The sequence below is a fragment of the Ailuropoda melanoleuca genome, chromosome 5 (assembly GCF_002007445.2).
Source record: "Ailuropoda melanoleuca isolate Jingjing chromosome 5, ASM200744v2, whole genome shotgun sequence".
NCBI lineage: Eukaryota > Metazoa > Chordata > Mammalia > Carnivora > Ursidae > Ailuropoda > Ailuropoda melanoleuca.
This window is the reverse complement of record NC_048222.1, coordinates 46496494-46524022: the sequence shown is the minus strand read 5'-3', so window position 1 is coordinate 46524022 and position 27529 is coordinate 46496494. Positions and strand designations below refer to the sequence as shown.

General features: G+C 42.9%; 1 protein-coding gene and 1 long non-coding RNA gene across 3 annotated transcripts in view; both read right to left on the bottom strand.

Annotated features, from left to right (window-relative positions):
* Positions 1-27529, bottom strand: part of RORA (RAR related orphan receptor A) — a 702106-nt gene that overhangs the window by 70488 nt on the left and 604089 nt on the right. The gene's annotated exons all lie outside the window — the stretch shown is intronic.
* On the bottom strand, positions 20794-27529 carry LOC117802360. The gene is made up of 3 exons (XR_004625606.1): positions 27479-27529; positions 23532-26071; positions 20794-23133 (listed from the first exon to the last, which is right to left on the bottom strand). It is a non-coding gene; the product is annotated as an uncharacterized LOC117802360 (long non-coding RNA).

The following is a 27529-nucleotide window of genomic DNA, read 5'->3' as shown; positions in this document are numbered from 1 at the left end:
GCGGTCACTGGGAAACTGACTCCAGTCTGGTAAGTACACACACAGGTACCAATGGCCTGTATTTTTACGGACCAGCAAACACGGCGCTCAGGGTCGCCTAGAACACTCATGGTAGTATTCTGCGGGCCTGCGTCCAGCTCTCACTCTGTCCCTCACAGGCAGCCTTCCACACACCTCCTACCCTGAGCTTGCTTGTCACCACCCAGTACTTTCCTTCAGCCTGTGAACTGTATGTCCAGACAGTGAATCGACTGTCTGAGAGACACACGCTCACGTATGCATGCTTACAGCGTGGCTGCGGAGATGAGGTTAAAGGGCTCTGGGGCCGGACACCTCAATTCAAATCTTGGTCCCCATCGCTGTGTGATGTGGTACTAGTCACTTTAACCTCTCTGATCTGCTCCCTGGTTCCCTCATCTAGAAAAGGAGCACAGTAACAGTTCCTGCTTCGACAGTCGTTGTAAGTTAAACACGATCGTGCATGTTGACTGCTCAGCCCCATGCCAGCATACAGAGAAGATCCAATAAATGTCAGCTTGTGTTGTCCCTACTGCTGACCTTCTCCTAATCCAGTGCCCTTCCCACCTCGCTCACCAATAAGACCTTCCTTTGGAGCTGTTCTTTTTGGGTTTTGGTTTTTGGTGTTCTTGTGGTGATGATAATTCGTAGAGAATCATCCACACTCCCTCATCCAGTTACTTTTACCTTTACTTCTGAGACAGCTGGCTGCGGTCAGGGGTACAAACAAGGACTGCAGAATACTGCTTTCCTGGGTTTGAAGCCTCCTATGCTATACTCAGTCTGACCCTTTGGTCTCTTTGTGACAATCTTCTAACCAGAAATGATGGGGCCAGAGAAAGCAAATCATCTTTGATTTGTTGAACTTTTAACAAGTTCATTGTTCAAATATATTTGGGGGATGGGGAATCGGAGAGAATTCTAGTTTAAACTATTTTCTCAATATAAAGTAATGATTAATTCTAAGAAAATCATAGGAGAGCAAAAAACATAGATATTTAAATAACTCGATGCCCAAACACCCGAGTTAAAACCCTGTAACCCGTGCAATAATAGTATCATTATACTTTTTTTTTTCCTCCCCACTCTTTGGTGCTTTTAAATTCAATGCCACAAGCAACAGCTCACAAACTCCTATGGGCAAGCAGTGAGCTCCCTGTGAGCTCGAGCTCGGTGAATATTATCTGTTGTGTTCTATCAGTATCTCAGCAAACAGACAGTGTTCCTGAAACCTCGGTCTCTGCATTCACCCATCAGAGCTCTGAGGAAGAACACTGCCTTCTTTTCATGTGGGTTGATTTCAAGGGACAATAGAGGATTAAGACAGGACAACACAAGCAGATTTAGATAAAATTGGTGCATTCCTAAGAATTCTTCCATAAAGGTAAATTCCACAGATAGGACACTGACTTTTCTTCCTTTTTTATTTACCTTTTTTATTTTTATTTTTTTTAGTTTAAATTTTAAAGGAGATGTTTCTTGTAACGAGAGGCTCAAGTACTATTGCTGTTTAAGCAGGATCGGTTTCAGGCGTAGTAGCGGTCGCAAAAATAATTCTGCAAAGGCAACTCACAGTGTGCCTGTTATGTGTAATCTATTTTTATGTATTCATTAGCAAAAGCATTTGGAGTACCTCACTGCTGAATAATGAGGTAAATTGCATTTGTCCAATCTATTCCCATTTATATCACGTTTATATTCGGCCTTGAGCCTAAACCTATGTTATTCAACAACCTACTCTATCTCATTCATAATGGATTTTCTCTAAATGGGTCTGTTTCATGTTAAAATTAGTGATAAAGGCAGTTTTTTAATGGGATAGGCAGCAAGCCATAGCAACTTCTGAAAGCATACCCTAATGGGGAAAACTTAATTATTAGCTATATCACCTACATAGAACTAGGATTATAATAAAACTAAATTTGGCTCAAACATATATATATATATATACATATACATATATATATGTGTGTGTATATGTATATATATATATATATATATATGTATTTTTTTTTAAATGAGCTAATTATGATGTGACCTGAATTGAGAAAGTCAACACATGCCCTTGAACAACCACTCAAACACTTAAGGAAAATGAATTGTCCTTGAACTCAGGCCAGGTATTTGATGGATTAATAAGTATCACTTGCCTCCTGGCTTGAAAACTGAAGTTAATTCTGATATAAGTTTCTTGCCCACCTACCCCTTGATGTTGGTAAATTGTTAAGTAAGCATTTGGGTAATAGGATGCAAAGTTAATAACAGAGGTCTATAATTAACACACACTCATATGTGCACTCTAAAAATAGGGTACCAAGGAAAGTCTTCTTATTAGGCAATGTGATCAAGAATTAATTGGTTAATGCCTATATAGTCCGACTACATATAAATAAAATGTATGATTACTATAATTATGGACAGCACAGTTCAAAATCCACTTCAAGTTCAAAGAAACACTGATTTATACATCTAAGTATAGACGCAAATATTTAACTGTTTAAAGATACTTATTTTAATGCTATTCCAAATACTTAATAAGTATTACTCATCTCTCAAGTTTTACTTTTCCCCTCTTAATAAAGGTGTGAGATGATAAGAAAAAATACATAATTCCATTCCTGCCATTAATAACATTATTTTAATGTTATTTTAATTGGGGGGGGACAATTTGGTCATAGGAAGGGAAGAGAAAATCTGGTGAGAGAAACTGCCATGTTAATGACAGTGCATGCTGATGGATGATTAAGGAGAAGGTGATTTAAATTGACTAAAAGCTATGTTTACATGGAGGAGAGCACAATAAATAAAGTTGGGTTCCTAGCCTCCAAATCTTACACATTACTTGAGATGGGGAGATGATTAGATGAGTGTGTGGTAAGTTGTAAAGAGCATAATAACATAATATAGCAAACCAAACTCTGAGAGAATGCAGGAAGATGATTTGTTATCCGCTCTGGGCCATGAAGAATGACTATCACATTTCAATAGGCAGCGGAAAGGAAGTTGGGATGGGAAGGAGAGAAAGCCAAGCAGAGGTCCCAGTATGAGCATGCACGGTTTGTTCAAAGAGAGGCACACTGTATCTCAAAGGAAGGGTGGACAGAAGCTAACGGATGGAAAGTGGGTACCTAGGTTGGTGAGGTCCAATTTTAAAGGGTCTTGAATACTCCGCTAAGGAGTTTAGACTTATTTTCCAAGTCACTTAGAGTTTCTGGAACAGGGGAACCTATTCAGACCCACGTAGGTATTAGACCAGAGATTTTGTCTTGTCTGCCCAATATTCAACCACACAACGCTTACGAGTTTTAAAACTGGTTTCTAACTAATTAACCAGGGACTTTTACATTAAAGTTCAGACTTCCAGATTCTCTTGAAAAATCAAAAGACTGGCAATGGCAGACCAGTTATTCTAAATGGTAACAGCTGGTCAGAGCCAAGGGAGGTGGCTCACTCCAGATGGCCCACGTGCTGTCCAGTGGTCCAGGTGCCTCTTCTATCTGCCACACTCGTATCACCTGCCTAGCAACACTAAGCATTCAGGGTTGTGCCTTCTCTTGTAAAGAGGTGTCTTCTTTCACCAGAGTCTTTCCACCATTGCAAGCAGCATAAATTAACTTAAATGGGTTAATTTATATTGATTCTCTCTGCCTTTTTTTTTTTTGCTAATTCATCACTCCCCCATCTTTATTTGTCTCTCATGTCAATGAGGTTCCCCACTTATTCCTTTATTTAAAGGTAAAGGTAAGTACTTTTAAATATAATGTCTTTAGGCTGAATATGCAGGTGTTGAATGTGAGAGGCCTGACATGCACTTGAGGGGAAGAACCTATTCCACAGCAGAAGTCCTCAGCCTCAGCACAACTGATATTTGGAGCTGGATAGATCTTTATTTTGGGCGGCTGGCCCGGGCACTATATAGAATGTTTGGCAATATTCCTTGCCTCTACCCACCAGATACTAGTAGCACTCTCCCGTTGAGATAATAAAAAATCAAATGTTGACAAATGTCCCCTGGGGGTCAAAGCTGTCCCCAGTTAAGGACCGTTGCTCTACAGGGAGGAGGGTGTCCAGGAAAATAAGCTCTGGGTAGGAGAGCAGTACTCTGCCGGAAAATGGACAGGATGATGCTTTATACCTCCTGCTGTTACTCTACCCTGTGCACCTTTCTGTTTCGCCAAAGACAAAGGCTGTCCCAACCAAGGGGAGAGGGAACAGCTAGGCAGCCTCAGCTAGTGACGCCAAATGGTCTCCCAAGGCTCTCCTAGCTGCGAGAACCTTCAAACACACCCACGAGGCAGCAAGCAGCAAAGGCTCCTCGTTCTAATGCTCTCTCTTACTGATGTATGCACAGAAGATGGAGACCTGGATGATTGACTTTCAACACCCAAACGTCCCCATTTGTACACCTTGGCCAACTGTGGCATCAGAACGCCTCTGAAGACAGAAGAAGCCATGTCTCCCCAACCAAGCAGTGGTGAGGTCCGGTCTGGGTGTCACTGGGAGAGAAGGACTTGTTGCTACTAACACCTGCTGGTTGGAGGCAGGCCAGGCCCTGATCTCAGAATCCCTCAGACCATGTTCCTGGGCTTCCCTGTCCACCAGCAACACAGCCCCTGAGCTCACACATCAGAGAGTTTCTTTCATGTTTCCTGTAATGAAATTTATCTTGAATCTAAGCATTATTATTGTTAGGTGAGTAAGCCAGCAGTACAATTTTGTATGTTTTCCTAGTATAACGGGGGGGGGGGGGGGACTGGGGGGGCTGGGTGAAANGCTGGATGACAAAGCCAAGAAGTAGGTAAAAGTTGACTCGAGAGTTTTGATATTTTTCATATGGATTTCGTGTTTGGACTGGTGTTGAGCTAAGAAAAAAAATAAAAAGATTATGGCATTTCCTGGAGTGTAAAATAGGCTGATGATATGACTTACAAAATCATATTTTTGTGGTTAGTGCCTTTTCACACTTCTTTTTTCTGGCACATAGTATCTAATCATTTCTCTGCGGTGAAAGTATTGTATATAGAAAATTGGTTGAATTAAAATAATCAACGAAATTGGCTTGTTCATTTTCCATCTCTTCTCAAAAGAAGCCAAAGGCTCCATCTTTACAAAATTCAAGTCTTCTGAATGCTGCTTAGCAAATCCGTAGTAGACACTTAATGTGGTTTAGCTAATGACAACAGTGATTCCGGTCATCATGATAATTTGGGGGAGGGGTGGTGGTTAAAAGTGAAAACAGGACAACAGCAAAGAGAAAATGACAATCAGTCGCCTCACTCACTACATAACAAGTAAATGAAATAGCAATGATCCCCTCCCCCCACAACACAGAGACTGTGTTTATAGTAAGGACAGCTCAAAAGGATGAGCCGGCTTGAACAGGGGGAGTAGGAACAATGCAGGGGTAAAAGGGGGACAGGGACAAGGAGGGTTTGAGTAAGTTAAACCTACTGGCGACAAAAGAAGGAGCAAAGAGCAGGGCTGGGCAGCTGAAGCACCCTTTTATTCACAAATCAATGGAAGCTATTCAAGCCAATATGGTTTGATTTAGCAGATATTAAGCTCAACTACAGAGATGCAAATACGTCAGTGAAAGGAGAGCAAGACAAACAGGAGAAACCCACACGGGCTAAAAAAGGAGAAGAGAACAGAGACTGACATTTAAAGACCAGATGGAAAGGATAGGAACAACTAGAGAAAAGTAAGAGGATGTGTGCATGACATCCTCAGACTGAGGGGTGAAGGGGACAGAGCCAATGATCCCTCTGCTTATTAGTCTCAGAGAAAAGAGAAGAGAATTGATCATGGACCATGGGTCATGTAAATACAGCACAGGAGTTTAGCAAATATTTGTTGGGTAACTGAATACACATGAAAAGTCCCTTCCTTTCCTGGGGTTGGCAATAACTTAAGAGTTTTCATGAAACTGTATTAAGTTCTTGTGCTTTAGAGATGCTAAAAATCATGAACTGCTTTAATGATGATTTTAAAACAGCTATCCATTTAGAGAAATTTCTGTGAGCCTCATCTTGTACCCCTGACGCTGGTCATGTCATAGATTCAATTAGGGGGTCATGCTATCATAGTGAGAGCACTGGACTGAGAGTCAAGAGACCAGGGTCCCGAAATTGGCTATGCTGTGAAGTGTGCAATGCTAGGCCAGCCACTTAACCTTTCTGATTTCTCTTTCCTCCGGAGTTACAGGAGTAGCCTGGACTAGATAATTCTCAGGACCCTCTTATGATCCCGCGCATGCAATGAAGAACATTATTATGTTAATCATGGATTTTGCTGTGTCTCTATCCTGCCTTGTATTCCCGGAGTTGAATGGCAGATAAAAGTTCTTTTTTTTCCCCCTCTCTCCTCATTTTGCCTGCTAGTGGCTTGTCAACAGTACTTTATATAATCAATTCTGGAAATGTTTACCCATCTGTATTATCTGAGGGTTGTTATTTACTGTTCCTGCTATTTTTTTTTCTTGGGGTGGGCGGGGAGGGGTGCGGAATTTCGATGTGTTCCTCACAGGGAGACCACAGCAAACAACAAGGATAGATTTTCACAATACTCAGCATGAAGGGACACCGTTCTGCTGGCTCCTCTGACACAGTTTGAATTCCTTGTGATGGTATATTTGAAGTGGTTTCCTGTGTTTTTCTGTGCTTCTAAAGCTGACATTAAAACTCGGGTGCATAGAGCCCTTTGTGCTGCCCCTCTTGGCTGGAATTAATTTTTTTCCCTTTTCTATACAAATACAAATAATTATGCAATCGAACCTTTTGATAAAAATGTATGGCCTTGTTACTCAAGAGTGAAACAGGCCACACACATCACCTTGGGTACAATGATATCACATGTGAGCTCTATGTGGCACTGAGACAGAGCATGAGCATTGAAACAGCTGGAGCAGAGGACTGGGAGACTCTGATTCTAGTTCTCAGCCTGCCCCGAATTTATCCCAGGCATGGCATTTAATCTCCCAACTACTTAATTTGTGAAGTAAACATTCTGGACGAGCTGGCCTCCAAAGTTGCTTACAGGTCTAATAATCTACAAAAATGCCCACCAGCTAAGAGACTGATGTTTTTAGCTACATCACCTTCCATGATCAAAATTCTGTTCTCCATTAGGGAGTTATCAAAATTCACTCATCAGAACACTGTGCCAAGACATAAATGGACCTCACCACTATTCTCTTACCTCATTAAAAAGTAATCATCCGTGCAGAAGTGCGGGGTGTAAGGGTGATTTATATAAACAAAACAATATCCTGACTTAAACATACCAGAGCATTCTGCAGAGATCATAAATCCCAGCAGTCTGAGATGGGGAGAGGGAGGCCTGATGTCTAAGTTCCACTCATGAGACTCCATAGGTCTGCAGAAAAGACACTGGGTAGGGGCGCCTGGGGGGCACAGTTGGTTCAGTGTCTGCCTCTTGATTTCGGCTCAGGTTGTGATCTCAGGGCTATGAGATGGAGCCTTACATTGGGCTCCATCCTGGACGTGGAGCCTGCTTAAGATTCTCTCTCTTCCTCTGCCCCCCCCATTAAAAAAAAAAAAGACACTGGATATACCTTCGCTCAATATCCACAATTTGAATTTCAGGGCCTTAAAACAACACAGCAAAGCTGAGTAGCTTTACATGGAGAAAGCCGCTTGTAAATGGGCATAAACTGGATTCATCTGTTGGAGATGTCCCGCATTCCACACGGCCAATATAGGGCAAGAAGGGAGGACGACTTAGAAATCTGCGTGTCATGGGGAAGAACCCCATGAGAAACCAATCACAAAATGAGCACAATGCCTCATATTTGCATAGTCTTGCACAACTTTCCAAAACGCTTGAATGATTTGGGCCCATCTAAGGCTAACAAGCCAACAGCTATTACAGATTAGATAGACTCCCACTTTTATCATTGGTAGCCAGGCAAAAGGAGTGTCACTGAAGTCATACTCCAGTTCACCGCTTTTAAAAAAAAAACCCTACAAATACTACCAATAATAAAATGACATTACGAAGCGCTTACTGATGGGCCAAACGCCTTAAATGTATTATCTCATTTAATCCTCAGACCGATCCACCCAGGGCGAAGCCATCCTTACTCTTGTTGGCGGATGAGAAGGGAGTCCGTTAGGCAGCTGGGCTATGGTGGGGACACGAAGTCACCTCCACTCTGGATCAGTCTGCCAAGCGCCAATGTTTACCTTGAACACACGAAGGAGAAACAACCCGGAGAGGCAGCTGGCAACGATATTTACTTCTTCACGGTTTGGGCCTAAGTCCTGACTAATGTATTAAATTACCGAGCATATCTTTAAATAAACGGGTGCTACAGCAACTCAAATGCAAACAGCAATCTTCAATGTAATAATTACACTAGCTGTGACACGAGCCTTGCCGCGAGTGTATTTTTATTTTAACAAGCTTGAGTAAGTGCACGAGTGTGGGCTGAGCTTTTTGCTCGACAGTCAACACTTGAAAGCTGCCTCCAACCTTTAATTTAAGCATTCGCTTGTAGCACCAACAGGGCGACAAGGTTTCTAGTATCAAAGACACACTCCTCCATCCTTTCATGGCCCCACTTCTGTAAGCAGCGTGATTGAACCGCGGCACCACAGAAACTTGTTTTCCCTCCTCCTGACAGCGAGAGCCAAAACACCACTGCCCCATTCATCTTAGCGACATCATAATGAAGTCCCTGAATCAATTTATAACAAGCAAAGTGCAAAAATCCATTGAAGGAGTGTTGTGGCGGATGCCTTTCATGGAGCTCTCAAGAGCACAGAAGAGCCGAGAGGTCCGCACAGAAACCAGGATCGGACCATAGGAGGGTCTTTGGCTACAGCCAAAAAGCTTCTTCCCCTGCACTCTCCACACCCCACCCCCAGATGATTAAGGGAAAAGAAGATAGTGAGAACAGGTGATTGCCCCCCCCCCCATGATTCCCTGTGCCTTAAAACTGGCAGCCGCCTTCAGGGGCTTCCCACCTCTTCTGTATGAAGAACCACCCCCTTGGAATGACAGCCAGGGCTCCGCTGCATCTCCCCCTGCACTAATCCGGCCCAGTCACTGTGTTGTGATTTTATGTGTGCCTCAGGCCCTCAATGGCCAGTGAGCTCCTTGCAGGCAGGGAATACCTCTTTTCATCCCTCCGGTTCCAGCACTTGGTACTATGCCTGGCATACAGCAGATGCTCAATACATGGGTTTCTCTCTTGCCTACCCTCACTCGACCAGAGAGTTCTGAAAGAGCCCCCAACCCCAATTTGTATGACGACCCCATCTCAGAGTCTGGAACAATGCATTTCTGTGAGATTCCTGCGGTGCTGCGAACTTGGGTCAGGAGAGCAAGGAGGTTAGAAACACAGCCTTGCGAGCCAGACGGGCTTGGCCTGCCTGAGTGCTCCTGGTCTGTGATCCTGGGGAGGTGTTCGGTCTCCCTGAGTCTCAGCTCTGTAAAAAGGGGGATGAAAGGCTCACATGAGTATTCAGAGTGCTAATAATGCATTTCCCAGCGTTTGACACAGAGGAAGCACTTTAAACATGGCAGGTTTAGGACGTGGATCACTGTATACAGTGGCAAGGCTTGGAGAATGCAGAATTAGAAGCCTCCTATGTTATATGATGAGAACTGTCATCCAAGTGCCCCTTCCACCAGCCCCCATCTGAGCAGATCACATAACTCACATCATTGGACACCAGCGAGGGCCCTTATTAAAGTGACAACGCGCATCAGCTGAGATAAGATTGGCTGACGTCGGGGCGCCTGGGTGGCACAGCGGTTAAGCGTCTGTCTTCGGCTCAGGGCATGATCCCGGTGTTACGGGATCGAGTCCCACATCAGGCTCTTCTGCTATGAGCCTGCTTCTTCCTCTCCCACTCCCCCTGCTTGTGTTCCCTCTCTCGCTGGCTGTCTCTATCTCTGTTGAATAAATAAAATCTTTAAAAAAAAAGAAAAAGATTGGCTGACGTCACTCCCCTCACTGCAGACTTGTGTATACGATGTGTACCATTCCCCGGAGGAACATAATGATACTAATCACGGCACTTATTCAATGTCTACTATGTGCTAAGTACCTGTTATGGGCGAGACACTGTAGTAAGTACCTTCTATGTGTTCCTTCCTACTGTCTAAAATCCCTGTGAGGTCAATCTGATTATTGTTTTGCAACTGATGACACTGAGGTTTAGAGATGTATGTGACTTGCCTGAGATCCTTCAGCTAGTATGTAGCACTTCTGGGACCTTGACCTTATGGAATCTTTATGTGGAAGGAGGGTGACTCTGCCCTTGGCTGCTGAGCTGGGAGAGCACTGAAAAGGGAGATGCTTGACTGAAAACACAGCCTGTTAGCCTGAGGCCATCCTTACCGAGGGCCAGAACCTTCAGCAAAGAGCTGAAAAGTGTACAGGAAGCATTAAGTCTTAGAAGAACTTCATATTCTTATAACAACATCACCACACCTTCTGATTCACTTTCTCCTCCTACCTTCCTCACAAGTCTTTCAAGAGCCAATGCTGGAAGGAAGGAAGGGAGGGAGGGGAAGGGAAGGAGGGAGGGAGGGGAGGGGAAGGGAAGGGAAGGGAAGGGAAAGGAAAGGAAGGAAAGGGAAGGGAAGGAGGGAGGGAAAGAAGGAAGGGAGGGAGGGGCAGTGGAAGAGAGGGAAGGGAAGAAAAGGGAAGGGACAGGGAGGTAAGGGATGGAGGGAAAGAAGGAAGGGAGGGTGGAACAGTGGGAGGGAGGGAGTAAGGGAGGGAGGGGAGAAAAGAAGGGAGGGAAAGAAGGCAGGAGGTAAAGAAGAAAGAAAGGGAGGAAGGGAGGGAGGAAAGGGAGGGAGGGAATGCAAGGAAAACATAAAGGCTGTTATCAGGCCTTTGTGATACAGAGTTATGGCTTTGTATACATACTTGACATACACAAATGCCGTTAGTTTCCCTCCTGAAAAGTCATAGATTCAATTTTATGTTTGGGAAGTGGTGGTACAAAGGAATTGAGAATAAACAAAATATGTGTTAAACGACAGTGAAAAATTCCAAAGCCTTGAGTCTAGAGAATATTTTCAGTACTGTGAGTGTATTATTTATATTACAAATGTACTAGAATGCCCCAGCCTTTTAGTAAGCTTTTTATTGGAGTGCAACATACCTCCAGAAACAAGTGTCACGAATGGGAGCCTGATGAATTCTCACGGAGTGAGCCCTCTCAGACCAAGAAAAAAATTCCTTTTGGTTTTTAAATCGTTTCCTATGCCTGGGTCAAATCCACTGCATAATGCCAATCTTAATGTGTAAAACTTATTATTTTAAGTTCGGTTAGCAGGAAAATGCTCGAAATTTAATAAAATGTGCCGCCTCGAAAGAGCCATTTTACTTCAAGGAGGATAATTATCTCCGGCATTGGGAAGAAGTTTTGTTTTCTCTTTCACCACGAGTGGGCATGTGGCTCTTTCTCTCACCCATTTTGCAAAGGTTAGAGCTTCACCTTCTCAAAAGCCTAAGGAGAGAGGATGCTGTCTTCATTTCCTTCCTCTCCACTCCCATCCTTCCCCCACATTATCATCGAAAGCTGTTCTGAAACTAGGCCATCTCACTCCCCATAACCCTCCCCATTTTGGACAGATCCAAGAGGAAATGAGGGGCTTTTTCTCGTGGCCAGCTAACTGTGGGCCACGGCACAACCTCTCTGTTGACACAGTGTGTGTGTTTCAGCTTCTACCTTTAATTGGCTACTAAAACCACGCCAGGAGTGAGGGAACCCCAAACTCTGACACTCTAGGGGCACCAAGTCCTCTCTGAGTTACAGAAGTCAGAAGCAAGACCCTGGAAAAGCAGAAAGTGCCAGAACGCGTTTGCTCCCATTCAACAGACAGCCCGTTGATAGGAAACCAAATGGAACCAAGACCTGCATGCCCCCTATTTGATAATAACAGAGAGGCCGAGGGCCCAAGCTACATAGGACAATGTAAATGCCTATATGTTAGATGCCAACGAAGTGATTATAAAATTAACAAGTATTTGAGCACAGCTTTCTAACTGCACGTTATTCTTCACAAGAAACTTCAGGGGAGGCTGGGCTTTCATACATTTAATTAGTTTAATGGAATGGATTCTGCCAAGCACATCTGAAGTTAGTCGAGGGCTCAGCCTTGCTGCCATGTTCTCAGCGCCAGCAGTGTCTATCTGGGCAGAACTCTTCCCTCCTAGAGAAGGTCTGAAGGGGCACGAATGAGGATGGCAGGTGATGGTATCCTTCACTCGTGTGGTGGAGCAACCTGGACCTGGGAGGGTTTTCTTTCCATCACTACACATGGTAGTAAAATTCCCCAAAGGGCCTGCATTCGTGGGAAAGTCTCACATCTATCAGGATTTGGAATAGCTCTGGAAGTCGCATGCACTAATGGTACAAAATATTTTTTCCTCGGTATAAGGCCAAACTGAAAAGACAAATGGCAGTAATTTACTGCAGTTTTTGCTAATACAGTTTGCAGATGATTAAAGATAAACTGTGAAGCCTCTGTGAGCCACAATTTCATGCCAAATCTCTGTTGTATTAAAAAACAAAACAACAAAAACTCTGAAAACATAATATTAGCAACAGTTCTAGTCTTCCGTGGCCATTAAAGAAAATAGAGATTAGAAAACTTGTTTTTGAATTCATGTTTGAAAGTCCTTTGTGTAATATATAGTTCATTGCTTATATGTTGAATTTGTCTAAATTGAAAGCCCCTTCCATTGTTACTGTGTGCTTTGTCACAAAACCTTCCATCTCCTAGGGTAAACCGTACAGCAGTGATTCTCAAACTTTTTTTTTTTTGAGAGAGAGTGTACATTTTTTTGAGAGAGAGGGAGGGGAAGGCAGAGGGAGAGGGAGAGAGAACCTTAAGCAGGCTCTGTACCCAGTACAGAGTCCCATGAGGGGCTCCATCTCACGACCCTGAAATCATGACCTGAACCAAAATCGGGAGTCAGACGCTTAACCGACTGAGCCACCCAGGCAACCCGCCCCCTCCCCATTTTTTTTTTTTTTTTTGGTTTTCCAACTTTTTGGTGTCTGGCATCTAGATCCCTTTATGTATTTAGAAGTCCCAAAGACCTTTTGTTTATGCAGATTACACATCAATAATGACCATCTAAAAAATTAAAACTGAGAAAATTTAAAAATATTTACTTACAGTTAATTTAAAAATAATAGTAATAAACCCATTACAGATTAACACAAAGTATTTTTATGAAAAATATGCTTTCCCAAAAATGGTTAATCAGAAAAATGCCTTTCTTTTTACATTTTTGCACATCTCTTTACTGTTTAGCTTAGTAGAAGACAGGCGGACTCTCACAGCTGCTTCTGCACTCTTATCTGTTGTGTTCGTTTGGTTGAAGCAGGTGACGAAAATCTGGCCTCACACACATACGCAGCTGGAGGAGGGGTATTTTACAGCCTTTTCCGATACGTTTGGATGGCCTTCTTTGATACTACACCAAAACTCCCCAAGTGGTGGTTTCTTAAAGGTTAGTTGGAATATGAAATCTGAAACCCTCTCATTATTTTTTGTACTCTGTTAAATTCAAGTAGATTGCTATATTTTGTACTTTGAATGAATCTTCTACTCATGCATTGGTCACTTGGAAACTTCGTTTGCGGAGCTCTGGAGTTCTTCCAGAGGTTGCCATATTTCATTACCAAATGAGGTTATATCAAGCAATCACATTTATTAATATCACCACCTACATCATCAGGAAAGTCGTTAAATATTGAGAAGCAGCCACATGCATGGTGTTGGATACAAGTATTCCAAAATTCGACGCACCTAAAAGCTTGACTTAATTGGCAATAAACACTGCCAGCTATTTTGCTTGAAATGACGGGCTCACTTGGTTCATTTTGTAGAAAATACATGACATATACCTCAGTCTGAATAGCTAGAGTCAGTCGTTCTAGTAAGTGAAATGGCATTGCATTCAAAAAGCAGCGAGTGCAGCTATTAACGCTAACGACGGCGCAGTGCTTTTCCCCGGAGACAGACATCCTCCTTGAGTGTGTGGCAGAAGTGCTTTATCTGTACTTCCCATTTTGTCATAAAGAATATTAAAAAGACTTGCACTCAAGGGTCGACATTTACTACACTTAATAATCTTTACTGCTTCATCAAGGACCTTCTCAAATGAACCTGGCAATGTTTTGTTAACAGCAAGTCCGCAGTATTAACAAATACAATGATGACTTGTACAGGTTGGTGTCCCTGCCTTGACTCCTGCAAAGGTGCCAGTTTTACCCCGCAAAGCTTTGGCACCATTCATGCCAAACGGTCAGTACAGTGAAAAGGGCAAATAATATCTCAGGGTTATTATACAGATTGTTTTTATCTCTTGGAACCCCTCAAAGGGCCTCGGGGCCCCCAGGGGTGCCTGGATACCGCTCTGAGAACCACTGCCTCCCAGGATACTACCAGTATAAATCCACTCTCTAATCTGCTCAGTGCTTATGTCCTTGTGGGCTTCACATAAAGAAGATTTAAAAGGTTTATTTCTGTCTCCACCCGCCTGCCCTCCATGCTTAAAAAAAATTCCATTGTGGCAATTCAACATAAATTGTGTGTATAGAACAAAGAATTGCAGTACTCTTGATTTCATCAGCATTTTCCTCCCTAACAAAGAAAGCTGCTCCAACAAGCTATTGGGAAAACAATCAGGAGTTACAGGAAATATGACCTGCTCAGCGCCCCCTCTATCCCACGTAACACCCAGTCCTCCCGAAACCTTTCACTTCAGGGGTATTTCGGATGAGATCTTAGTAGTGTCCTCAGAAATAATTGGGTGTCCTAATTCAGCCACATGCAAATTAATGCTCCCCTAAAGAGGCCTTATTATAATTTCCAACCCTTGATGTCTACATAATCCCCTATAGTTCTTTAACTTTTTGCTTTCTAACTTCTGTTTACCAATGCACTACTTTCGTCAGCTCAGTATAGCGTCAATTAGTAACACAGTTGTGCTCATTAGGTCTCCCCAGAGCCGAGAGCTGCTGTGTACTTATTAATGACTACACAGAACGCTATTTTTCAATAGCGTTTAAAAATGAGTAAATTACTGAAGATGAACTATAAAAGAACTTCAAATTTCAAAGGCAAGCACACACAAAAAAAGGCATATTATTTCAAATCACCCATAATACTTGCAAGGTTAATTTTACTTTCAATTTAATATTAAGAGGGGGGGAGAGTCATATCTAGTCTCCTCTTCCTGTTCTACTTTCGGCATTTTTCATTTTGGAGTAGAAGCCATTTGATTTATAGAACTGAGGTACAGATCTGGTGATTAATTAAGAGCCGGTTTAACAGGTCCAAATTTCATTATCACGCACACCTGTTAAGTAATGCACACCTGATTCAGCAAAAATCCACCCACAAGGTTAATTTAAAAAAATTAAAAAGCAAACAAGAGAGTGAGAGAGAAAGGCATAACTCCACAAACTTAGGTCCAGTTTCATGTTCTCAAGCATAATTCAAAACAATCGACTTGAAATGTATCCAATTTGTACTCTCTTATTTTGTGAATAATTGCCTGTGTTCTATTAGGTGAAGTCAGAGTTGCCCACACTGGTACAGAATTCGTTACTTAAGGAAATCAGAGAGACCTATCTCCTGGGCGATGAATCTTTCCTACCCAACCAAACTTAAAGTGATGGGGAGCAATTATGACACTCGTTTGCCCTGCTTTTTTTTTTTTTTTTATTTTTATTCCCGGTCATTTATGAAATGCAGACGCTGATCTGCAAAAATTACTTTGCATTCATGAAAGGAGCTATGGGAGCTCCCCCTGAGCATCTGGCTATGAGGCAGAAACATACCTCAGTGCACTTCCTTTGTCTTGCACTCCCTCTTTGATGTGCAAGGCACTGGTGGAGTAAGCTGTGATCGCTTTGATGTTGGACTTCTAGACTTTATTGTTACTAGCATGCCTACAAGGAGAGCTGTCAGTCATTTCTTACATCTGAACAACCATGTTTCTTTACGGCACCCCTTTTACAAGCATCAATCCTTAAATACATGTTTTCACATTCCTGCTGATTACCACACTATCTTTGTTGGGGGAGGGCTGTGCTCAAATATAACTACAGCACCCACATTTTCTGTAAACACCCTGGGGCGTCATCAGATGGCTGGTAACCAACCTCCTTCAACAAGAGAAGCCTGAGCACAAAACATATTTCTAGCAAATGAAAACATTCTGAAAACGCTCAAGCCATCTTAACAAGTCAAAATGAGTAGTTTAGCCAATATTTCCCCTAAGCAGCCATTGAAATCACAGAGAAACTTCCAAGCCACGTTAAAAGGGATTCTGAAAGCAACAGCAGCAGGAGGCTCAGAAAGTCGGCCAAAACTTCGAGACATCTTCACTCATCTTAAACAACTTTGTTTCTCTGCAATGGTGGAAACAAAAACACTTGTGTTCTACATGGTTTTACTTGTGACAGAAATACTGCTTTTGAAATAGATTTCTGCCAAACCAATTATTCTATTAAACTATTTTCAGAAGCTGCTTGCTGTTACGGATGCAATCTTAGTTAGAAGATGATTTTTCATAATTTAACGTCTGAGGCAAACATATGGCTTCGTATACAACGTGTGTACAGTTTCTTAAATATATACACACAAAACAGGCAATGTGCTCATCTTTAAAATCCTCTGTTGAAAAAGACACGGCTCTAATTTCATTTACCAGCTCCCATCAGATTTACTTCTCAAGCTCCTTTATCACTTCAGGAACTGCTGAATATTATCAAACCCCACTGGGACATTCCACACAAAAAGGAAATAAAGTTAAGGTGCTTACATCACACCAGCCTGGCTTATAATGAACTGCTACCTTTCTGAATACATGTTTTAATGAAATCCAAGTTCTTAGAGATACTGGATCTCTAATGAGAAATACAATGAGTTTATTTTTCATGACCAAGCTGAGTTCTGTTATTTTCCTTTTGTAAGCCGGCAACATAGGAGATACACTGTTTCTGCTTGCTAATAAACTGCAAACAATATATCAGGAGAGACTCAATTTTGTTGGGTTTCTGGCCTGGAATACTTGGTAAGGAATACAATTACTGTGGTATGCAATGGTTAAGACGATTCCAGGGTTTCCATTTTTACGCAGCCTCCCCGCCCCTAACCTCCTTGGTTTTAACTCAACCATCAAAAATGGAAAAGGCTTTGGGATAGAATTTGATAAATAAGGTATTTCTGTAATTTACCAGAACTAAGTCTGGGCCTATTTATTATTAATATTAATGAAAGCTTGCTTGTTCTTAAATTTATTTAAATCGTTGGCTAAAAGTAATCACCTTTTTCTACCTTAAACTTTCACTTCTGAAATGAAGGGATTAGCTGATTGAGGCGCCTACAGCAATTAAGAGTTGAGGCCGGAAATAAGGAAACTAGAAGAACTTCATCTGTTTCCTCCAAGTCTTGAACAAGAATCCAGATCATCTTTCTGTTTGAACGGAAACATTTCATCAAATGGGAGATCTGGAAAAGACCTTGATGGCTATCAAGTCTCTCGAACTCAACAAATGGGGGAAGCGAGCAACTGAAGTAACCTGACAATTATTTGAATAGTAGATTTGGGAGGAGAACCCTCATCTTCCCCCACCCAACATGAAGGGGGGTGGTTTCCACCATCCAATGCTGTTTCCCTGCACTGGGGACCAAATGACTCATGTGTAAAGTAAGCGTGCTGAACTTCAGGGGTTTCTCAATCAGAATCATATGGGCAGCTTAAAAAATTAACGATACTTGAGCCCCACCTCAAACCAATAAAATCAGGGCCTCTAGGAGTGCAGGCTGGGCTTGAGAATCTTTAAAAAGCTCTCTAGACAGTCCAATGTGCAGACGAAGTTGAGAACGAAGGGATCAGATAACCTCTAAGCTCCCTCCTGAGTCTACAGCCGAACATTCACCATCAGCTGGAGAAAATTCTTGGATTGTGTTCCCTGACATTCATCCATGAAGCCATACACATTTCTCAGCCATCGCACTGTGGGCCTGTTAGCCTAGCTGTTGTCACGATGTGTTCTTATCTAGTTCGTTTATGTGTTTACTTAGGTGTCATCTACCTCTTCCCACCAGAATGTATACTCGCAAAGGCCAGAGACAAAGCCCCCTGTGTTCACTGCGGCTCCTACAATCCACAGCATCATACCTGCCACAATAATGGGATATCACATCACCATGTTCTAAAGAAAGAGGGGTTTGGGGTTGTGGTGTGGAAGGGGGGGCTGCTCTCCATATTAACCAGAGCAGTTCTGTTCCCCAGCCTAGATTCGAAGCTGTGTGAAGGCAGTGCTGTGGCCATTCATATTTAGCTACCTCCAGTGCCTCGAAGCAGGCAGACCCGCAAGGTGCCCAGGGCCTGAGAAACACTTGTAAATAGGAAGCATCGAAGAGATTGCCGGTGCTAGAACCTTTACTTTGTTGCTGACAAAAGCAACATAGAAAAGGCATCACTGTTTCCACTGGAGTTGGCCTTGACTCCTGTGGCACAATCCCCGGCCTACCCCCACTGAGAAGTCAAAATGGTGGCAAGAGCCAGCCTCTGGGCTCACGAAATGCCAGAGGGCCAGAGCTCCCCAGGAAGACTGACGCAGAAAAGGCATACAGTGTTTGTAAAGTATCACTGGCACCTCCCACACGGAAGTCTCAGGGTGTTCTGCCCGTTTGGGCCACTTGGGGTAACAGACAGGGAGTATGCCCACCTCCTCCCACGTACTGGTACAGAATGGCCAAAATAATCAGAAGATTATGTCAAGTGTGTTAGTAACATCCAAATAAGGCAGAAATTGCTCATGTTGGGCATCTCTTCCACCCTGAAAGGAGATTCGGTGGCCTGAAGGAAAGCTCATACTTATCCTAATACCATTTACCTTTCTAAGCTTCACTCTCTGCACTAGTCAATGACCAGAGCAATGCTTCCCAAACTTGCCAGATCCCCAGTCACCAGAAGAGCTTTGACAAATTCAAATTCCTTGGTCTCACCCCAGACTATCGGAAGCAGGATACGCGCAGATAGTGGTGGAGAATGGGAGTTTATGTTTTAAATGCTTCCCAGTTGACTGTGAAGAGCAATGCTATTTGGGAACCGCGGAAGGGCCAGAGGACCCTGTGCCCATCCCAGCTCCGGAAGGTGAGGCCGAGGTTTCACAAAGCGAGAGGACCACCTGAATCAAAAACACCTGAGACACTTTTAAACACATGCCTTCCCGGGCCAGGAGGATGAAATGGACAGAATCAGGCTCTCTCGGCTGGGACGGCTGGGACATAGGAATCTGCCTTCTGAACAGACTCTCCGGGTTATGAGTTGTACTCTCAAGTTTCAGAACCCTACTTGAGGCAGGATTTTAGAACGAACCTATGGCTTATTCGGAAGGAAATCCTGTTCGTACGTAAGTATAATGATTGGCTTTATCCAATCACAATACCATTTCATCGTGTGTGTCGCAAATTCTCCATTATTTTAAATGGTATGTCGCTTGTGGAAGCTGCAAACCGATAGAGCAATGGTCTTAAAGCAGCCGTCTCTGGCTAAGTGCGGCTGCCAATCTCTCCGTGCAGTTTTTAGACGCTGATTCACGGCTTCAGAGACACAACTGGGAGGAGGGTGTCTCAGCTCTATAAAAGCACACAGGTGGCCCCTTTATAACCCAGCACACAGGAGGCACTTAATACGTATTTGCTGAAACAAACTTAATTATTTATGCCCCGTGTTCTGCACAGGATGTGACATGAAATAAACAAATAAAAGAAGGGGGGGAAACCCCAACAACTGAAAAATGAAAATAACATTCTATGAAAAAGAGAATATTTGTCATGTGGTGAACAATCACACTCCTGGCGGCGTAGTTTAAAAAACGGTTTGCTTCAATAACTGATCTGAAACCTAACCACAAGTCTTCACTTCTGAACCACTATCTTATTTCTATGATGGAAAAGTTTAAACAGCACGTTCTCCTTGCTTTTTCTCCCCGGCTCCTTGTTTTTCACATAAAGATGCGATTTCATCCTTCCAGTAGGAACAAGGGAGCACTGTCATCCTCTAAAACCTTGGTGATTACCTGTCATTATTATTATCCTGGTTATTCCAGCTCGGCTTTGAAGCCTTGACTTCTTGAGCAATGCAAAATTCATGTAAACCTTTAATTTCATTCTTCTGCAAGGCATCATTTCCTTAAATGATATTAAAGGATCAATACTTATTTCCCTGATTCCAACACAGAAATCAGATTGTTTTATGACTGTTTCACACTTGATATGCCACCGAAATTTGAGGCTGCAATTCACTCGTATGATCTACTTATCCTAAAAATTACAGAAATGTATTCTTATTTCTATTTTGTGCAGTGTTTTAAAGCATAAACTCTATATGACGTTCTAAAAACGTATGTAACATATACTCTATATTTTGGGCAAATTGCTTACACTTATATGAACCAAATGTTCTAACCCCAAGTCTTCATAAATCAAATGGTTGATAGTTTTGCATCCATGTTTAAAATTATTTAATTGCTGAAGAAAGCTACAATCATTTACTTCTTTCTAAATGCTTACCTTTTTGGAAAAAAAAATAGCTCTAGATTTAAAAAGGGAAAATGCAGATCAAAATGACGATCTCTTTTTAAGTTTTATTTGAGGCTTGGGGAATAGCATTACTGTTGAAACTAAAAAAAAAAAAATTACAAGGATTACCATAAAGGTCATAATAATTGTTTACTCACAAGCGAAATCTCATTTACATCTTAAAATTTAATATGGAGCCAAACGAAATTTTATAATTCGGCTTTAAAAGTTCCCTTACTATCTTCCAAGCAAACTTTTGAAATTCATTATCTCTACCACAGTTACATTTCTAATAACCATTTAAAACAATACATTACACTTTGGAATCTGATGAAGAACGCCCCACAGCAAGTGAGAAAATAATTTCAACCTTTGACCCCCTCCACGAGCCTGATGGGAAATTCACTGGCACCATTATGGCTTTTAGCTTTCCGAGAATAAGTAACCACTAGAGGGCAGCCTTATCTCAGATCTGACATAACTTTGGAGGAAAACACCTCATAAATGCTTCTCATGTTCCATTAATTATTTTTAGAATATCTTTGATTTTCCTAGATATTTAATAGCCAACTTGAGTTCACCTAAAAGCATTTCTAAATAGGTCAAAAGTCGACTTTCACAAATTACAATCGTATCACACAGACCGGTCATGCAATGGCCTCAAGATACAGTCTAACCTACGTATCTTAAAAAATTTAAAACAAAATTTAAAAATCTTTAATCTTTACTATGTGGCAGGTTAAGTGCTGAGTCAATCACACCACAATGGGTGCTCGGGTTCCACTTCTGGCAATAAAATTTCCAGAGGTTCTAGACAAACTTAACTATGCTTGAGGAAGAAAGACACTGACCAAAGTTGCAGGAAGACTGATGAGAACGAGCACAGTGGAGAGGGACAGCAAAGATTAAGGTCGGAGCTGTGTGTGTTTCATACCATGAGTCTTCAAATACCATAGTCTTTCACCTGAAGGATGGATTAAATATGTTCTACACAGCCCCAAAAGAAAGGATCAGAATCGAGGGATTAAAAATACAAAGAAGAGATTTATGCTTGATACAAGAAGAATTTTCTAATTCGAGACGGAATAAGCTATCTTGAACAATAGTGAGTTGCCCGTCACGAAAGGTGTTCAAGTATAACCAGACAACCATTTGGCAGGAATGCTGCGGAGAACCAAATGCCAATAGGACACGTATCTGAGTGAACTTTAAGGTTTCTTCTCTCCCAGACTCTATGAAATAACATTGATTTGCTTTCAGACAAACACATCTCAGTCCAGTCGGCAGAAAAGTAAACACCCATCAAGAAATGAGCTTTTGCAGATCTATCTACTTGGAAACTTTTACTCTTGTGTGATGTTCTAAAAGACAACAGATTTCTCAAGAGTAAGTCCACAATCATGCCCCTGAGCTGTCATGGAAACAACCGGGACAGCATTCACAAGCACAGGGCTTCGTCAGCTTTCCACATAAAGGCGTATTAAAATTAGAAGATGCGTTTGTGAATGCTCCCTTTGCCTGAAGGTAAGTGGGATACATATGGATAAATCTCTAGTTCAATTCCATCATAATGGAGGCAGGTTATACAGGTTAGCTGCACTTCACAGCACTCTGTATTCTTTTGGAAGGTAATGCTTACATTTCACTCAGATCCTCTTACAACAAGCAGACTTAATGAAAATCATGGATGAAGAGAGCTAATGATGAGCAAATAAGAATAACCCCATTTGTACCAAATTGATTTTATTAAATAGTAATTTAAAGATATTAGGCTCAGCAAAGCATTACATAATTGAATCTATTTTTTTCTCTTATAAATGCCAGAGTTATAATTTTCACTAACTAGAGACAAAGTTATATCCAGGACATTTTCACAGCTTCCTCCAGGGGAGGCAGCTGTGAAAATAGTAGAAATTAGGGCTCTGGTCCTTGCTTCCCCATTTATCAGCTGGAAGAGCCTGGCTACAGCAACATAACCTCTATGAGCTTCACTTTTCTTCAGCAAAAACCATGAAAGTATCAGTGACTTTCCACGGAGGATGAAATGAGATAAGAATGTTTGTAAAACATGCAGTACAAAACAAATGTAGATTAACTCATCCATCTATGTATTTAGGAAATGCCTAGTAAACTTCAGGGGCAATAAAATAAAAATCTAAAAATGAAATCACTGGCAAACCTAGGGAATAGGTTGGACATGGCTTTTCACACTCACAGGAGCAAAGATTTTAAAATTATCACATTACGTCCTTACAATACGATGAGGGCTACCAAATGTCACTTTAAAAAGAAAATCCAGAAATAAAAGTTTCCAACTGCTTTCTTGCATTTTGCCCAAGGGCTCATATATGCTATCATCAGTCTATTTAGACCTCTTATCTCTGGACATAATGTTCTGACAATTTACAGAAAAAGCATGCGTACCAACAAATACAAAAAAGCTCTGACTAGTAATCTCTAAGTCCATGATTCGAAGTCTGGGCTGGAAGGGAGATATCCTCAGTGGAGGATCTAGAAGGGGGGAGAGGGAAGATTGTCAGTCATTCCTCATAGGGTCGATACGTGGTCTTTGAGATAATATCAAATGTCAATTCATACCTCTTTCCACTGGTGGATCTTCCCAAATTACCTTTTTTTTTTTTTTTTTTTTTTAANTTTTTTAAGCAGAGAAACATACCCATGGTGTAGCTGCTGATTCTGAGAGTCTAATTATGGTTTTAATACTTACTAAATATGAAATATGTAGATTAAAGCAGCCTTGATTTCTTACTAATAAGCACTATGAATATTTAGAATGCATCAGAAAACATTTCTATGACGAAGTACTTAGATTTACTCCATGCAATGGGTTTTATTGATGACTAAAATAATTTTAAGAGAATTTTAAGAAAACTGAACTCCAACTCTACCTCCACAGATTGAGCTATCCATCTATCTAGGAACTCTTTCTCCCAGTAAATGGCCATTTGTAAATATTATTTTCTTAGACGCCCCTGAGCAAATTACAAAGTGGCTGGGTGCTCCTGCAGGTGCTTTGCAATTATCTACTTGCTGATCTCATCCATTTCATCGTGATTCACTTGGCTGGAAGGGAAAGGTGAGAGAAAAAGGAGTGCAGTGAGAACTATTAACATATATTTACTAATTTATCTACTAGATATAAAATAACCCCTAAGATATAAATCATATTTATTCTATCATCTATCTTTCTATCCATCCATCCCTCTGTCTATTGGACTACTTCCATTTAGAAACTGTATTATTTTATAACTGGGCAGCATCGAGAAATTACATGGTATTCAATTCAAACTGAGGGCAAAGTGGTTTACTCGAGTATGAGTATGACGTTGTTTTGCATTTCAAGTGATGTGATTCAAATATATAAAATCAAGAGGCGGCTCAAGAAAATGGTGCTTTAAAAAATTCTCTACTTGATAGAGGGTCTGAGGCCCCCCTCCTCCCATGGACAGATGGATTCACAGATCCTCTTTGTCTTTAAAAGAACTGACCCCTCCTTGCCCGATGAACTCTGCCCGGTGGTGCAGCTCTTTGGATTTTCTCCTTTCAAGATCCAGCCATCACCCTTCTCCCAATCCTATCCATCAAAGGTCACAAAAATGGGACAAAAATCCCAGCTAAGGGATGCCATTGATGGGGTGCTTGAAATAAGACCAGGGATAAAATTCACATTTCATTGGGTAAAATGAAAGGCCAAATTTTTCAAAACTATAAAATCAAATTTATGCGAGTTGGAAATACTACTAATCACCAACACATAAAGTATTTTCAAAGCAGGAAGGTGAAGTTTTGCATTTGCACATGAATTGTGCTGGGGCAAGAATCTATTATGGGACAGAAATTCCCTGTAAGCCTCTCTCCACTCTAACTCCATTTACATGAGCATAGGCTGAGCACTCACGAAGCAAAGGGTATATAATCTACGAAAACTGATGAAGCCCTTGCATTTCCTTTCAGCACTCGGTTGCTGCCTGACATTTGGCCAATGCACTTTTCTGATGAGCAGAACAAGTGCTCCCCTGATTATAAATGTTATCGCTGGCTCTCTCTGTTTGCCCAAGAAGCAATCCAAATGGTATTGGAATTTTGTTGTTAATTAAACAAAAACAAAACTGAAAGATGAGACTAGAGTTGCTTAAATGAAGATTTATTACTTCTAAGCATGAAACCACTTTAAGCCTAAACTTATTTGACAACTAACGCAGAGGAAGGATTTTCTTCTTTGGTGAGCTCGAAAGGCCTGATTTAATGATGTTTAAAAAACACAAGTAATCAGCCAACAAAGAGAATGTTTCTCTTTTATGGTCCCTTGTCCTCTCCTCCCCCATCCACAGGCATACATGTACCAAAATGCTATATTATAAAGAGTATTTCTGTTTTGCATGAAAAAATCTAATTATACAAACTCTCTTACATATGGAACCAATTTAACTATTAAAAATAAGAGGCAGTAGGGAAGTATTTAATATGATTCTGGGCCAGTTTTTTTCCCCTTAAATCTGATATGGAAACATTTACAGCATTCCTCATTTTCCCACAAACTATTTTTCTTCAGTTTAAATTTGCACCAAAGCGAGATAATCCCATTAAGACACAGGATGTCAGGATATTGGAAATGAAATATTCTAATTGTCCAGATGCACTCTCTTTCTTTCTTTCTCGCTCTCTCACGCTTATAGAAAAACTGCATTGCCAGTACTTCTGAACTACTTTTCTCAAAGCACATTACTATGAATCTATTATCTAATGGCAGCCAGAGGTCACTCCGAGACAAATGTGTGGGCTAGAGCTTTTGGGGGATGTTGGCGGTTGTGTGATTCTCATGACTGTATTAGTAAGGGATAGTACCGAACTTTGTACTAGAGCTAAAAAGCAAAAGCCGCTGTACTGGGAAGCATCAAGATCAGATTAAAATATTAAAACATACTTTCCTTATTGTTTGGTGGTTACTGTTCATGAGGGGAAATAGTCTTAGCTTTTCACCCTTCCCCCCAATCACCACAAATCATAAAATGGATAAAGATTGGCAGTGACATCTTCCAAATAGCAAAATCTGTTTTATAACTTAAAGGAAAAAAACAGAAGAAAATGTCTTGACTACAAAGGCTATTTGAGTCATTTTACTCTTACAGGATTAATAAAACGCAGGAAATAGCATAAAAGTTTTTTTGAGGGGGAGGGGAGGAGCATAGATTTCTTTTACCAAAAAAAGTCCGTAAGAAAAACAACATTTTTAATTTACAAAATGATTTTAAGTGCTTAAGAACGTGTATCACAAGGAGGTTTTCCCTCCTTTACCAGTTGCTTATTCTAAACACGATTAAATCCCGTTTTCCGAAAGCCACGAGGGAAAGAGAAAATTTGCCGTGGGTACGTCGTATAGAAAGATTTCATCTCCAGCAGCTCATCGTAGTGTCCACCACGTTTCGGCCTGTTAATAATTAATAAAAGAGATGCCACCCAATCTCCAGTAAAGAAAGGCAAAGCTCGGCGATCCGAAAGTAAGTGCAGCTCAGATACCTAACTAGCGTCCTTCATCCTCGACCGCAACAAAACCTCAACCTACCTAACGTTTAACGCGCTCCCGGCGCCCGCACGGACGGGCAGAACCCGCAGGACAGTCTGGGTCTGCGAAAACGCTGCGCATTAGGGGAGCCCCGTGCGCCGCAAACAGAGGGGGTTCTAAATCCCGGCTCCCAGCGGCCGGGTCGGCAAAGCCGCTCGGGCACATTATCTCCCCGGAGGAACCTGCTGGCGCGCAAGCGGGCAACGTGCTGCTGGCTGAGTTTCTCCAGGGCTGTGTGCAGGAGTCCTGAGAGCGTGGCTCGGTTTCTCCCGGCCGCACAGGCGACTTCCTGCACACCTCCAAACTTTGGCTGTCGCATTAGAAACTTCCCTGACTTGCCTCGGTTTCTTTCCCCCTCACCTGGGAAGACCTCTAATCAATCCTCTTTTCAACTAGTCCCCCCTGCCATCCCCACCAGCCTGCTAAGGAATCCTGATCTGGGCGGAAGGCCGGGCGGGGAGACTAGACCGCGACTAACCCGCGCGGGTCGGCCCTCCCCGCGGTCTAACTTCCACCGCTGCCCGCGACTCCTGTGGGCACGGCTGCCTCCCCACGTCCATCCACAACCCAAAGTATCAAAGTGGGGGTGCGCTGCGGCTGCGGGCGGCAGCCCGGAAAGTCTTGGCACGCTCGAGAAGCCCGTCTCGCTCGGGCCCGGGCGCTTTCGGAAGTAGCCGCGGCGGGACGCAGAGCGAAACTGCCGCACTTTCTCGGCCCGCGGCCGCTCGCGGCCTCGGGGCCGCCACCGGGGGGTGGGGGGGTAGGGCGCAAAGCCTGGGGCGCTGACCGGTCCCCAGGGATGACATCGCGTCGGCGCACACGCACGGCCCGGCCCGGCCGCGGCGCCTTCCCTACGTAGGCCGGAGCTGTCCGGGGTGCGGGCCCTGGGGACCCACCGCGGACGTCCCCGGCTTCCTCCGAGCTCCCCAGATCCTCCCCTCCCTTCCAGAAGCGCCGCGACTCCCAGCAAACTTTCTTCCGAGAGCCCCGCCGGGCGCCAGGCGGACCCGGGCGGCTGACAGGAGTCAGAGGGGGGCGGAAGAGGGGGGTCCAGCCCGTGCGCCTTTGCCCCCTACAGGAGGCAGGCTGATCCCGCGGCCGAGCTCAGGTGGCGCCGCTGCTGGGGCCCAGAAGGCCCTGGCGGGGCTCCGGCGCCCAGCCCGGGGCAGTACGTGCGCTCGGGCAGGCGCGCCCACCCCTCCCCCTGCGCGCTCTCCTCCCCGCCCCCCCGAGCAGCCAGCCCACCCGGCCCCGGCGGGGCTCCCGGCTCACCTTTCATCGCTGCGAACAAAATACATCATTTAAGCCGCGGTGCGGAGAGCG